Source organism: Triticum urartu, unplaced genomic scaffold, assembly GCF_056163025.1.
Source record: "Triticum urartu cultivar PI428250 unplaced genomic scaffold, HENAU_Tu73 scaffold2, whole genome shotgun sequence".
NCBI classification, from domain to species: Eukaryota; Viridiplantae; Streptophyta; class Magnoliopsida; order Poales; family Poaceae; genus Triticum; species Triticum urartu.
The window spans coordinates 5,947,805-5,962,133 of NW_028260368.1; the positions used below are offsets into that span (position 1 = coordinate 5,947,805).

Here is a 14,329-nt window from a genome sequence, read left to right on the forward strand (position 1 = left end):
CTAGTTAACGGTTCCAATTTATTCTGAATTTTGCAGCCTGTGAATAGAAATCCACTTTTTCTTCTTTTTCATCTCAATAGAAAGAAATGGGAAGTTTTATTGTGTTAACAATGTATGTTTTAAGATAGAATCTATCGAGGAGAATAATAGAAACTGGATCAAAAAAAGCAGGAATAGATTTTTTGAAAAAGATTGGAAAAAAGTAAGTAGAATTATATTCAAAATAAAAGGGGCTTTTCGTAAGAAAACGTGGATGAATACTTGCTGTTTTCTAGATTTTTGATCGGATTTTTTGGCGGCATGGCCAAGCGGTAAGGCAGGGGACTGCAAATCCTTTATCCCCAGTTCAAATCTGGGTGCCGCCTGATCAATAAAATACTTAGGTTTTTTTTTATAGTGCTGATCGAATTCGATAAATTTTTACTTCGCATAAGTTCGGGCAAGAGAGTAACTGGGCCTGCCGATACTGGGTTTAGAGAAACCATACCATAGTTCTATCCTCAAACTAGGGTTAGGGTTTGTTTTGACGGTAGTGGCCAAAATGGTTATCAATAGGGGTGAGGTAGTGTTTCCTTATTCTTTTATTATATGAATTTGAATTGGTTCTTAATTGAGATTCGATTTGATAATTTTAAAATACGAGGATAAGATGTCAGAAATCTTGGTATCCAAAGAAAGGTCCCTAAGGGGCATTCTTTTTTTTTTTCAATCTAAGATTCAAGAAGGGACTCCACGAAAGAATATCAAGACTTACTAATTATTATACATTTTTTTATCGTACATCTTATGTTACCTACATACACTAAAGTAAGGACTACTTAATTCTAACGAGAATCAGATTAAATAGGTCGATCAAAAATCAATTTAGGAGTTGTATTATGGATAAAATCTCTTCATTCTTTCATAGAATGATACAAAGCAAGGCTGCAGGGTTTAGGTCAAAAATAAACATTAGGTAAGGTAGGTATCCAATAAATATTTATCTATCGATAATTTTATGGTATATTCGGGCGTCCTTTGCTTAAAAAAAAAAAAAAGAGTAACAAAAGGAATAAAAAATCTTCCTATTCCCGCTTCTTCTATTCAGGACATCATTCCCGTACTCTTTCTTTTTTAAGGAAAAAAGGGCTATAGTATCTCGTATTTTTAATGCTCTCTAATTCTACCAGAATTCCTATAAGAATTTGTTAGGAGTAAATTCCTTGAACTGATTGATCCATGGCCTTAGGGCGGAATCCCTTTTTGACTCTGTACCCTTGATTCCACTATGATTATTGATCAATAGTAGAATAATCCCTTCATAGAAATAGGAGACATAATTTAGATGGATATAGTAAGTCTCGCTTGGGCTGCTTTAATGGTAGTCTTTACATTTTCTCTTTCACTAGTAGTATGGGGAAGGAGTGGACTCTAGGGATACTACTAATTGATTAAGTAATCAAATTGTTGTATCAATTCTTTTCTTTAATGGATCATTTTGCATTAATCATTTTGTCAAACGTTATTCTTTAATCTTTTTCTTTAGTTTTGTTTCACTCCTGTAAGAAACTCTTGTATTGTAAGTTGTAATGTAAGAAAGAGCCATTATACCAATTCAGAATTTCTACTAGAAATGACGAATGGTTAAAAAAAGTTCTATACATAAGAAAATTAGACTTTCTTCCACGGAACTATTCACGGCATATCACACATTTTCCATTTCCTTTTACTTTTTACTATAGTCTATTCTTCATATTATTTTTCTTTCCTTCCATGGATTCTTTGGTCAAGAATTGTCTTAGATTTTTTTATTTTGACCTGATTGAAATTAAGTGGATGCAATGAAAAAAGAAATTGAATTAGACTACTTAACTATTTCAATCTACTAATCTATTCTATGTAGATTCAAAGATAATATAATAGAAAGAATCTAAAGTGTCGTAGAAAAAACTATATGTAGTTCTTTCTACCACACTTTAAGATTCCAACCAGATCCTTTCATTTAAGACTTGGATTTTTTTTATTTAATCCCTTTTTAATTTCTTCAATGATTAATTGGAATTCCAATTAATTATTTTGGCTGACTGTTTTTACATAAATAATAAGTAAAAAAGAAGTAGGAACTAGAATGAACAGTGCAGTAGCAATAAATGCGAGAATATTGACTTCCATAACCTCTTTATTTTTTATTTTCACAATAACTCGGGATGTAATCCCATGGAGAGGAAAAAGGGGTATCTTGTAAATTCAAGGGTAGGGCTTGCATTCTGATAATACTGAATCAATTCAATATTATGAATATCGGATCTATCAAATCAATTCATGGATGAGAGTTATATTTCACGGATGAGAGTTATATAGTATAACATAGGAAGATCCTCTATCCACACTAAGACCAAAATGGGTTTTTTGATTGGATTAGGAATTCCCTCTTTTTTAATCCTTTTCTACTTTTTCTTTTCTATATCTCTAACCCACGAGCTTTCTTAATCTTATACTTTCTTAATCTTATACAATTTCCCTTCCTTTTTCTTATAGTTATACATACAATTATGTATGTATTATATGACCAACTTTCACTTTCTATGGGTCACATAGACATCCAAATAAGCAGTAGAAGTGAGATGGGGAAAAGAGGTCTGAAATAAAAAGGGAATACGATTTATGTATGGATTCCGGTAAAATACCGGTACTCTATTCCATAAGAGTGGAATAGGAAATTAAGATGAGGATGGTATCATCATAAAGAAAGATAGAGTAATATAATATCCTAAATTCTACTAATCCACATATCGTATGTGTGTCTTTCTTTATCGATTGGGAGTAGTGAAAAAAAAATTCCTATATGCCCTCCCTCCCTCTTTAATGAGAGATGCAAAATAAAAAAGTGAAGTAAGGGTGCCCTGTGGGTATTTGATCTTGCTCCCTGCCCCTTTTTTTCATGGAAAAAGGAAATATCAATTTCTCCATTCATTGAACCCTAGTTCGGGACTGACGGGGCTCGAACCCGCAGCTTCCGCCTTGACAGGGCGGTGCTCTGACCAATTGAACTACAATCCCCGCGGGGTGTATGGCATACCCATTCTTAAATAGAACCATAAGAAGATTCGATTCGTCTTTCGTACTCTAAGAAATAGACGAATCATATACTACATACCCACATATTATATTATACGTGGGTATAGTGAGAGTGACATAACTAGTATGTCGTGATTTTTTATCACTAAAAATGGATAATAATCCAGCCTTCAATAAGAAAAACTCTTTTGTTTGTAAGAAAGGAATGAGAGAGATATGGATTAGAAAAAAAAATTTCCCTTTTTTCTTTATCTTTTATTTCTATAGATCAGACATTTTATTTTATGGAAGAAAAACAAAAGGATTTAGTTCATACTCACGAAGCCCTAGATTTTTGGTTTGGGCCGAGCTGGATTTGAACCAGCGTAGACATTGTCAACGAATTTACAGTCCGTCCCCATTAACCACTCGGGCATCGACCCAGGAAGAATTTATTCTAGGGTTTTTGCTAATCTATGATTAACCTCCTTTCATAATACTCCCTACCCCCAGGGGAAGTCGAATCCCCGCTGCCTCCTTGAAAGAGAGATGTCCTGAACCACTAGACGATAGGGGCATCACTAGACGATAGGGCCATATACAACCGCTCGTGATTATACTATAATCATAGTATGAGCAGTTTTTTGGAATTGTCAATATACTCGAAAAGTATAAATAGATCCAAAGCAAAGAGTTTTTCCAACTTTTCTGTTATGTTTTCATCTAGGATTTTTTTTAGTTGATCGTTATAGATTAATTCTCCGTGCTTCATTTAGTGTTCATACCAAAAATGCATCCATCCCGCACTAAGTCATAAAATTCTCTAAAAATATAGAGAAAGTTTCAAAAACAAAGAAAAAAAGTGAATCAATTTAGTAGAAAAGTACTCTATCAGATTCGAACCAACGACTTACGTCTTAGCACGAGATTACTCTACCACTAATTTAAAAAGCCCTTTATCGGATTTGAACCGATGACTTATGCCTTACCATGGCATTACTCTACCACTGAGTTAAAAGGGCTTTTTATTTAATTCAAAAATTAGCCACTTGGATTTCCCATTATGGGTCTACTGCATAATGTACATATTATATATATAATATATAGAGATAGAGAGAGAGACATTATGTAGAGATTGTATATGTATATATCGATATCTTGAGAGCTCAAAATAAAATTAATAAAAAAAAACATACCCTACATAACATATCCAACTCTTCTTGGTTCAGGGTTTTCCGTTTCCGAAGACTAGTAAAATAGGCGGATTCTGGAACCCCAAGGATTCAACGGTATATGGATATGGAAAATATAAGATTTCCGATCCTAGCGGGAAAAGGCGGGGAACAGATACCCAATAGGATATAGGATCCTTGGGAGGAACTTTTGGTAATGGCCTTGATCCTCTATGCTATTTTTTATGTGTTCTTAGTTCTATTGAACTTTTTGCATTCTTTTAAACAAGAATCTAATAAACTAGAATTGAGTCAGTGGAAAAAAGGAGAGAGAGGAAAGTGTTAAATGGAGAGAGTCGACTAATCAGAGACTTTTAGGATCTTCTTTACATCAGGTAAATCTGTCGGCCCTGTCCGTTTTTTTCTTTAAGTTACGACTCTTTGCTGCTTACTTCTATCAAGCCATAGGGAAAGTCTATGATGAATTTGGAAAACTCATCTCACTCTTACTCTATGGCTCGGACTTAATGGGGGAAGAAAACATCTTCCATAATTTCTTTTTTGTTCAATTCTGGACAAAAAAGAAAAGGAAAAAAGGAATTTATAGGGACAGTGTTACCCCCTATATCCCCTAGTTTATATTGTAGGAATAATAAAACAATTTAGCAGTCTGACACACTTACGTCCTTGCAAAGTAAATAATTATTATTGTAGTCGTAACCGTAGAATAGGATCCTAATCAAAATAAATACATTTGGTTCAGGCGCTATTAGCATGGTAAGAAAAGATTTTTTTTACAGACCAGAGGGGCTATCTAAATCCTAAAGTAAAGGCGAGCGATCGAAGTAGAAGTACCAACGGCTCAGTGTCATGAACCTTCTCCATCTGATTCAATAAGGGGGAATTAGCCTTCTTGTCAAATGGCTATCCTTGACAAAGGGTACCATTTATACCATAATCTACAATGTAGCGGGTATAGTTTAGTGGTAAAAGTGTGATTCGTTCTATTAATAACTGAATTTGAAATGATATACTTAAGGCATCCTTAAGTTTTTTATTTTTATATTCCGATGAAAACTTTAGTTCTTATAAAGGATTAAATCCTTTTCCTCTCAATAGCATATTGAGGAAGAATATACATTCTGGCGATTTGTATCCAAAGACTAATTTAAATTGCATCCAAAATAAAAATAGGATTATGAGTACAGAGTCGCGAAGCATAATTTTGCATTGGATTAAGTATTCCAATTTTGAAAATATGAGTAAAGGATCTATGGATGAAGATACAAAAAAGTTGATTTCCAATCGTAACTAAATCTTCTTAAAATAAGGAATAAGGAAGCCAAATAGCTAAAAAACGATAGTTTTGGTTTACTAGAACCATCCGCATATTGTTTCAGCTCGGTGGAAACCCAATTCTTTTCCTCAGGATCTCTTGAATGAAATTAGGGAACGAAGTAAGTAGATTAGATGAATTTAGATAGAATTTCTATCTCCTACTCTATAAGGATCATCTAGAAAGCGGAGAGCTTTGGTTCCATTCAAATAGAAAAGCTGACATAGATGTTAAGTGGTGAGAATATCCATAAAGGAGCCGAATGAAATCAAAATTTCATGTTCGGTTTTGAATTAGAGACGTTAAAAATAATCAACCAACGTCGACTATAACCCCTAGCCTTCCAAGCTAACGATGCGGGTTCGATTCCCGCTACCCGCTCCATTCTGTATAAAAGGAGTATTCTATTTGTCTAGACATGTTAGAGGCTTGTATTCAAGCCTTTTTTGTCCACCAGTTTCTGGTACTCCAGAGCGGAGTAGAGCAGTTTGGTAGCTCACGAGGCTCATAACCTTGAGGTCACGGGTTCGATTCCCGTCTCCGCACTTAGCAGTCTGTATAAAAGGACTATTCTATTTCTCTAGATATGTATGGTAGAGGGGCGTATCCAACCCTTTTTTATTCATTAGTTCCCGGCCCTAGAGGGCAAAATTGAGCAGTTTGCGAAGTCACTTGCCTTCAAAAAAAGAAGGCGCAAGGCCTCTCCCTACCCTGCAGAAAATAAAAATGAAACGAAAGGGACAGTCTACCTCTCCCTTCCCTTTAAAAAAAGTTTGCCCGTTGTTTGTCTCAGTTAATACCCAATTTTTGGAGCTCTGTTGGCGAGTTCTATTTCTGCCTCTGGAGCGCCCTCTTTTTTTGAGTGGGATGCAAAGGAAGGGTAAGATAGTAAGGGATACGGCACTAGACTAACACCTAATTAATACTTAATTTAATATAAGTAGTTAAACAGTTAACTAGACTAAACTTTTTATCATAGTACTTTGATAAATTAAGCGGGCGAGCGGCGGGAATCGAACCCGTATCTTCTCCTTGGCAAGGAGATATTTTACCATTGAACTACGCTCGCTACGGTATATATTTTATAGCGTATATCCGCCTGGGTCGACCTTCTATGTCTGGGTCGACCGTTTCATTTCATTTTCTATTATATTAGAGTTTTCCTTTTTTTATTATCTGTCAATGAATATTCTAATGGGAATGGAATTTCATAATACTGAAAGAGAAGAGCTAGCAATTCGGAACGCAAATTGCGTTTTAATACGTCTCACTATTCTAATTTTTTAGAAGAAATGGCCTTTATTATTTCTTTTTTATGGGGTTAATAAATATTAACCAAATTTCATTTAAGAAATGAGAGAATTCAGAATAGCTACGAGAAAGACTAGTCCAATCCATAATGATGTACCGGAAAATACAACATTTTTATTATTTGACCAACCATCAGGAGAAGCAAATACAAGGGGTACACTAATTACTAAGACTGAGGAAGTCGCAATTAATGCAAAAACAGCTAATTGGAAAGCAATAGTCATATTTCTAATCCTCCAAGCTACCATCAAATAAAGTTGACTACATATTTGATCCCTCACTTAAACCAAAATTGTAAAAAAATACAAGAAGTAGGAGGGGTTTAATCATGAATCCATTGATTCTTCTCTTTAATTCAAATTTATTACTTAAACCGCTTTTTTATTTGGATATGGGGGTGAGAAGAGATTATTTACTCTTTATTTCACAAGCGGGTATAGCGGATCCTGTATCCGTGTATACAGTATACAGAGATATATCGAAAAGGAACTTGTATCTGATATCTTTCTAGAGGCTAATAAATCTTTTTATTTTTTATATGGCTATGTTCTATTTGTAGGAGTAAAATAAGGATTAGGCTGTGGAGAGATGGCTGAGTGGTTGATAGCTCCGGTCTTGAAAACCGGTATAGTTCTAGGAACTATCGAGGGTTCGAATCCCTCTCTCTCCTTTTGCTTATTGAATACGTTTGTTTCTTTCATTTTTATTTATTTTTTTTTTCTGTCCCTTATCTTTCTTTCATAAAAAGGAATGAATGGCTCGGCTAGATGGAATAACCGAGCCAGAACAGAAAAAAAGTAGAACAGGTATAAATAAGAAAATCTTAGTTAAGAGGGTTCATGTAAAGAACAGGTTCCAAATCACGATCGATTCCCTTTTCAAAACCTGCTGCAGCAGCTCGGGCTCTTCCTGCATGCCATAAATGGCCCACAAAAAAGAAGAATCCTAGAACAAAATGAGAAGTTGATAACCAACTTCTAGGAGAGACATAATTAACTGCATTGATCTCGGTAGCTACGCCACCCACGGAATTTAAAGAGCCTAAAGGAGCGTGGGTCATATATTCTGCTGAGCGTCGTTCTTGCCAAGGTTGTATGTCTTTTTTCAACCTACTCAAGTCCAAACCGTTGGGGCCCCTTAGAGGTTCTAACCATGGAGCACGAAGGTCCCAAAAACGCATAGTTTCCCCTCCAAAGATAACCTCCCCAGTTGGGGAACGCATTAGATATTTACCTAAACCTGTGGGTCCTTGAGCGGATCCCACATTAGCTCCAAGACGCTGGTCTCTAACTAGAAAAGTAAATGCTTGAGCTTGAGAAGCTTCTGGCCCGGTGGGTCCATAAAACTCACTCGGATAAGCTGTATTATTGAACCATACAAAACAACAAGCGATAAAACCAAAGACAGATAAAGCAGCTAAACTATAAGACAAGTAAGCTTCTCCAGACCATACAAATGCACGGCGAGCCCATGCGAAGGGTTTGGTTAAAATATGCCAAATTCCGCCAAATACACAAATAAAACCCAACCATACATGCCCACCAATTATATCTTCTAAATCATCTACACTAACAATCCACCCTTCTCCACCAAAAGGAGATTTTAGTAAATAACCAAATATAACACTGGGACTAAGGGTCAAATTGGTAATTTTTCTTACATCTCCCCCCCCAGGGGCCCAGGTATCATATACACCGCCAAAATAAAGAGCCTTGAGTACTAGAAGAAAAGCACCTAGACCTAACAAAATTAAGTGAATACCCAAAATTGTAGTCATTTTATTTCTATCTTTCCAGACATAACCAAAGAATGGAAAAGATTCCTCAAGAGTCTCGGGTCCCAGAAGCGCGTGATAAATGCCACCGAAGCCTAAGACTGCGGAGGAAATTAGGTGAAGTACGCCAGATACAAAGTACGGAAAAGTATCTAGAACTTCCCCCCCTGGCCCTACTCCCCAACCTAGAGTAGCTAAGTGTGGAAGTAAAATCAACCCTTGTTCATACATGGGCTTTTCTGGTACGAAATGGGCCACTTCAAATAGGTTCATTGCTCCGGCCCAGAATACGATTAATCCGGCATGAGCTACATGAGCTCCAAGCAGTTTACCGGACAAATTGATAAGTCTGGCATTCCCAGCCCACCAAGCAAAGCCGGTGGTTTCTTGGTCACGACCAGCTAAAACGAAAGTTCCATTAAAGAGCGTTTCCACGTGGTAGAACCTCCTCAGGGAATATAAGATTTTCATGAGGCTGATCCTGAGCTGCCATCCACGCACGAATACCCTCGTTTAAAAGAATATTTTTGGTGTAGAAAGTCTCAAATTCAGGATCTTCCGCTGCACGGATTTCCTGGGAAACAAAGTCATAGGCACGTAAGTTCAGAGCCAAGCCAACTACGCCAATAGCACTCATCCATAAACCGGTGACGGGTACAAATAGCATAAAGAAATGTAACCAACGTTTATTGGAAAAAGCAACACCAAAGATTTGGGACCAAAAGCGGTTAGCAGTGACCATTGAATAAGTTTCTTCAGCTTGAGTTGGGTTAAAAGCACGGAAGGTATTTGCACCATCACCGTCCTCAAATAGAGTGTTTTCTACGGTCGCTCCATGAATAGCGCATAGCAGAGCCGCACCTAATACTCCGGCAACTCCCATCATATGAAATGGGTTCAACGTCCAATTATGAAATCCTTGGAAGAAAAGGATGAATCGAAATATCGCTGCTACGCCAAAACTCGGCGCAAAGAACCAACCAGATTGCCCCAGTGGATAAATAAGGAATACAGAAACAAAAACAGCAATTGGACCAGAGAATGAGATTGCATTATAAGGCCGCAATTGAACAGACCGAGCAAGTTCAAATTGGCGTAACATGAAACCTATTAGTGCAAAAGCCCCGTGGAGAGCTACAAAAGTCCATAGACCGCCTAATTGACACCAACGAGTAAAATCTCCTTGTGCTTCGGGCCCCCATAGTAGCAACAAAGAGTGTGCTAAACTATTGGCAGGGGTAGAAACTGCTGCGGTTAAGAAATTACAACCTTCCAAATAGGAACTAGCCAATCCATGGGTATACCAAGAAGTTACAAAAGTTGTCCCTGTAAACCAACCCCCTAAAGCGAAATAAGCACAAGGAAAGAGCAATAGGCCAGACCATCCTACAAAAACGAAACGGTCCCTTCGTAACCAGTCATCCATAGTATCAAATAGATCATTTTCTTCTTTAGGAATTCTACCAAGGGCTATAGTCATAGTGATCCTCCTATTCAATTACTTCAACCATTTCCGAGCACCTCATATCACTTTCCAAGGCATATGATAGTTTTATTATCTGTGGACGATTTCTTTCTCGTTCAATGCCCTTTTTCAATGGTCTCGAAGAGAGAAATTTCCCATTTTTATCTATGGAGTCACAGTCACAACCGAGGTCGTGGTAAATCCATGAATTTGATTCGATTTGTTTTTCTTATACTATTTATTTGTTTTTCTTATACTATAGAAATAGAAATAAATTGTTTTTCTTATACTATAGAAAGAAATAAACCTTTGAATTCAGCATTATTCCAAGACTCCTATTTCAAAGTCTATCTTTTAAGGGAAAAATGCAAATAAAAGTAACCCTTCTTTTCCCATTCCCTCTCTATTGCATGGGTGGAAGAACTAAAATAATAGAGGATTCTGAAAAAAAAAAATGGACCTTCGAAATCCAATTTTATGTGTAGCGCAAAGGAGTTGCGATTTCTTCTTATTCCTATAGAACATCTAGTAACAAGAATATGAAATCGTAAATAGCGAAAAATTCTTGTCTTGCGCGGTCTAAGTCTAAGGAAATAAAAAAAATTCGCTTATACAATTTCATCTACATCGAATTTATATATCAGAATAGCGGATAGAGGCATCATTAAAGGAGTCAGGTCTACTTACTTTATGCTTCTTTCCAATTTTATGGTGGATTTGATAAGAACCCTTTTTGCTTTCTTGATAAATAATCGACAAAAAAAGCGTTTTTTTTATATAACCTGCTTGTTTTATTATAATTATAACAAGTCCTATATGGAAATGCCCGCTAAAGAGAAAATCTATTTGATTGTCTCTCGGCCAATATCGATTTTTAGAAAGAAAAAACAAGAATTTTCTTCTTTTTTTATTAACATTAAGAAAAAAGAATATAATTAAAATGGAATTGGCAATATAATTTTTATAGACTTTTGAAAGAAAAAAAAGGGGTTTTTTGCAACCGTTATTTCTTATTTCTTGCCTATATCATATCACGGAAACCTTTCGCTTTGGAACGTGGAGAGATGGCTGAGTGGACTAAAGCGGCGGATTGCTAATCCGTTGTACAATTTTTTTGTACCGAGGGTTCGAATCCCTCTCTTTCCGCTCCCTTGGATCATTTGGGACTTTCGAATTGGAAAGAATTCTGACCCCCGGATTTTCTCATAGATAAATGTACGAAACAAATCCAATAAGAAAAAAAAAAACTGAATTTTTACTCCTCGCGTCCAGGATTCCGTCCTGGGTCATTAGATAAGAATCCAAAGATAAAGAGTGAAACAAAGAATATCACTACTGTATAAACAAAAAGTTTGAGAGTAAGCATTACATAATCTCCAAGATTTTTTTTTAAGGAATAGATTACCAGTTTTTCCTTACCACACGGATCCACTAGGATGGTTTTTTTTTATACCTAAAAATGCAAAAAAGAATTCTTGAAAAAAATTGCAAGAATTCTTTTATAATAAGCACTCTTATCAATAGCAAAAATAGGGTTAGGTGGTTAGGTATTGTGTAGGTACCTTTAGGTACCTGCTCAACCTAGGTGCAGGGGAGTAGAAAGGCTGATCCAAATTTATTGCTGTAGCTACCCATTCAATGTAGAAGAATTTAAATTTTAGAATCGAAGGTTCATAATATAAAAATATAAAACTTCTCGGCTTTTACCCATTTTAAAATTTTTTTGGAATGAACACATCATTCAATTTGGCATACAGAGTACTAAAGATTTCATCGAAAACTTACAGCAGCTTGCCAAACAAAGGCTAATAGAAAAAAGAATAGAGGTATAACAGGCATAATATCCACGATTGGATTGAAAATAGCATAAGCTTCGGGTAATTTGGCAAAGAAAAAACTAGTAGGATAAAGAACAGAATTAAAACAGATACAGGTTAAACTAAGTATATTAGGCATAACAAGCATTTCATTCTTGTAGAGTAAATAATTGGATTTTTCTTGAGTTATTTTTTTAAGGGAAAGAAGGAAAAGGCAGATTCAAAATCTTTTTTCTTCGGACTTTCCCAAACACAAAATACCTCCTTGTATTCGCACTCTCAAATGAGAGTGGAATAAATTCGACTTTCATATAATATCTTAATAGAATTCCATGTAATGATCAATGCATTTTTTTGATTCTATATTATCCGCATGTGTAGAATACTAGCAAGAGAATATCCCTCCTTTTTTATGTAATTGAAATGGTATTGACGAATAACAAATAAACATACTAGTGTTTATTAGTGTCGCATAAAACCCGAAATGGGGCGTGGCCAAGTGGTAAGGCAGCGGGTTTTGGTCCCGTTACTCGGAGGTTCGAATCCTTCCGTCCCAGATTGTTTCTGATGAAACAAACGGTGAAATCATATAGTATTCCGTACGAGACAAAAGTTTATTAAAGAGAATAATGATATCTTATTCTTTCTCAGAAAACATAATAAAGTCTTAAGTCCAGTCAAATTGACTATCTTTATTTTCATGAAAAAATGGGATCTATCAAGCACATTCAGGATATGCCTCTACTATAAAATCACTTAGTCATATTTTTTTCTTCCTTTTGGTATTCGAGTTGAAGAAGTACGAGAATTCTATAACTACCAAAAACTTTCAATCTTTTCATTGGAATAGTTTATTTAGTTATTATAGTTAATTGTTTTTGGTACTGAAAAAATATATTACTACTAGAATTCTAATTCTAGTAATTAAATTAATTAAACTTTTTTGGAGGTTGATAGTTTATTTATTGAGGAAGAGTCAATCCTTCTTTTCTCACTTCAAGATTGATCATCTCGAGCCATCCGTTGAGGGTGGAAATTTAAGAATAAATAAGTTTTAAGCAAACTTGTTTAGTCGTCTTTTTCAAACTATGTTTCATTCATATGATAGAATTTTAATATGGGTTTAAATAAATTGGATCTTGGCGGAGGCTTCCCGGATAAATACTTACTTTCTTTTATCCATATTGCTCCATAGATAGCAAGTTTTAATTAGTATAAAAAAACTAAACCAATGACTATTCATGATTCCATCCATATTGGATCAATTCTCTATACCACTTTGCAATGAAAAGAGGAATGTTTGTTATGGTAAAACTTCGTTTAAAACGATGTGGTAGAAAGCAACGTGCGACTTGAAGGACATGATCGATTGTGGATTTTGCTATCCATCATTTTCCATAGTAATGAAAATGCTCTTGGCTCGACATAGCCTGTTCTATTCGTTCCGAACCAAATTTGCGCTGGGTTTAAGTAACATAGTACACGATGGAGCTCGAGAGGACAGAATTTTTTTTATCAAGGGAAAGAATCTAGGGTTAGTGAAAACTAATAAATTAGGCCAACTTTGTCAGTCTATCCTTAATATAGAAATAAATCGAAAGGTTAAAATAAGAAGAAAGTCCAATAAAAGTATATCAGAATCAATCCCTCTTATTAGATTTCTATAGAAGAGATAAATGCTTTATCGAAGGAAATAAGAAAAAAGGGTATGTTGCTACTCTTTTGAAAGAAAAAAATAGGAATTCCCGAAGTAATGTCTAAACCCAAGGATTTCACAAATCAAAGATAAAGGATTCCAGAACAAGTAAACACAATTTTCAATTGTCTCAACAACAGAGTTGGATTAGAATAAGGAATAAAAGTCAATTCGTTCGAAATGAGACAAAGAAAAGAGTTTAAAGACGACTCAAAAATTTTGGAAGGATTTTGCCTTCGAAGTTTGTCAGGCAAAATTAGCCCACTTGAGTCATGAGTATAAATGAAATTTGTTTTTTCTGTAAGGAAATTAATGCACGTCATAGTCTAATTTCTATTATTATCGACAGAAATTCGAATCATTTTCTCGAGCCGTATGAGGAGAAAACCTCATATACGTTTCTAGGGGGGGGCGTTGTTTATCTACATCTATCCCAATAAGCTGTCTATCGAATCGTTGCAATTGATGTTCGATCTCGAAGAGAAGGAAGAGATCTTCAAAAAGTAGGTTTTTATGATCCGATAAAGAATCAAACTTGTTAATGTTCCAGCTATTCTCTATTTCCTTGAAAAGGGTGCTCAACCAACAAGAACTGTTTATGATATTTTAAGGAAGGCAGAATTCTTTAAAGAAAAAGAAAGAACTTTGAGTTAATTGAAGAACTAAATGAATCAAAAAATAGGATAGGAGAAGATTATTAGTATTCCTAGTTGTCTAATTAT

The 14,329-nt window shown here is 35.4% G+C and overlaps 7 non-coding genes across 7 annotated transcripts; 3 read left to right on the plus strand and 4 right to left on the minus strand.

Moving 5' to 3' along the window:
* The first annotated feature begins 294 nt into the window (after positions 1-294).
* On the plus strand, positions 295-365 carry TRNAC-GCA (transfer RNA cysteine (anticodon GCA)). The gene has a single exon. It is a non-coding gene; the product is annotated as a tRNA-Cys (tRNA).
* Positions 366-2,965: 2,600 nt separating this feature from the next.
* Positions 2,966-3,039, minus strand: TRNAD-GUC (transfer RNA aspartic acid (anticodon GUC)). Its single transcript has one exon. It is a non-coding gene; the product is annotated as a tRNA-Asp (tRNA).
* A 358-nt stretch (positions 3,040-3,397) lies between these two features.
* TRNAY-GUA (transfer RNA tyrosine (anticodon GUA)) lies at positions 3,398-3,479 on the minus strand. Its single transcript has one exon. It is a non-coding gene; the product is annotated as a tRNA-Tyr (tRNA).
* A 507-nt stretch (positions 3,480-3,986) lies between these two features.
* On the minus strand, positions 3,987-4,058 carry TRNAT-GGU (transfer RNA threonine (anticodon GGU)). The gene has a single exon. It is a non-coding gene; the product is annotated as a tRNA-Thr (tRNA).
* Positions 4,059-6,542: 2,484 nt separating this feature from the next.
* On the minus strand, positions 6,543-6,613 carry TRNAG-GCC (transfer RNA glycine (anticodon GCC)). Its single transcript has one exon. It is a non-coding gene; the product is annotated as a tRNA-Gly (tRNA).
* Positions 6,614-7,437: 824 nt separating this feature from the next.
* Positions 7,438-7,525, plus strand: TRNAS-UGA (transfer RNA serine (anticodon UGA)). The gene has a single exon. It is a non-coding gene; the product is annotated as a tRNA-Ser (tRNA).
* Positions 7,526-11,152: 3,627 nt separating this feature from the next.
* Positions 11,153-11,240, plus strand: TRNAS-GCU (transfer RNA serine (anticodon GCU)). Its single transcript has one exon. It is a non-coding gene; the product is annotated as a tRNA-Ser (tRNA).
* Positions 11,241-14,329: the final 3,089 nt, after the last annotated feature.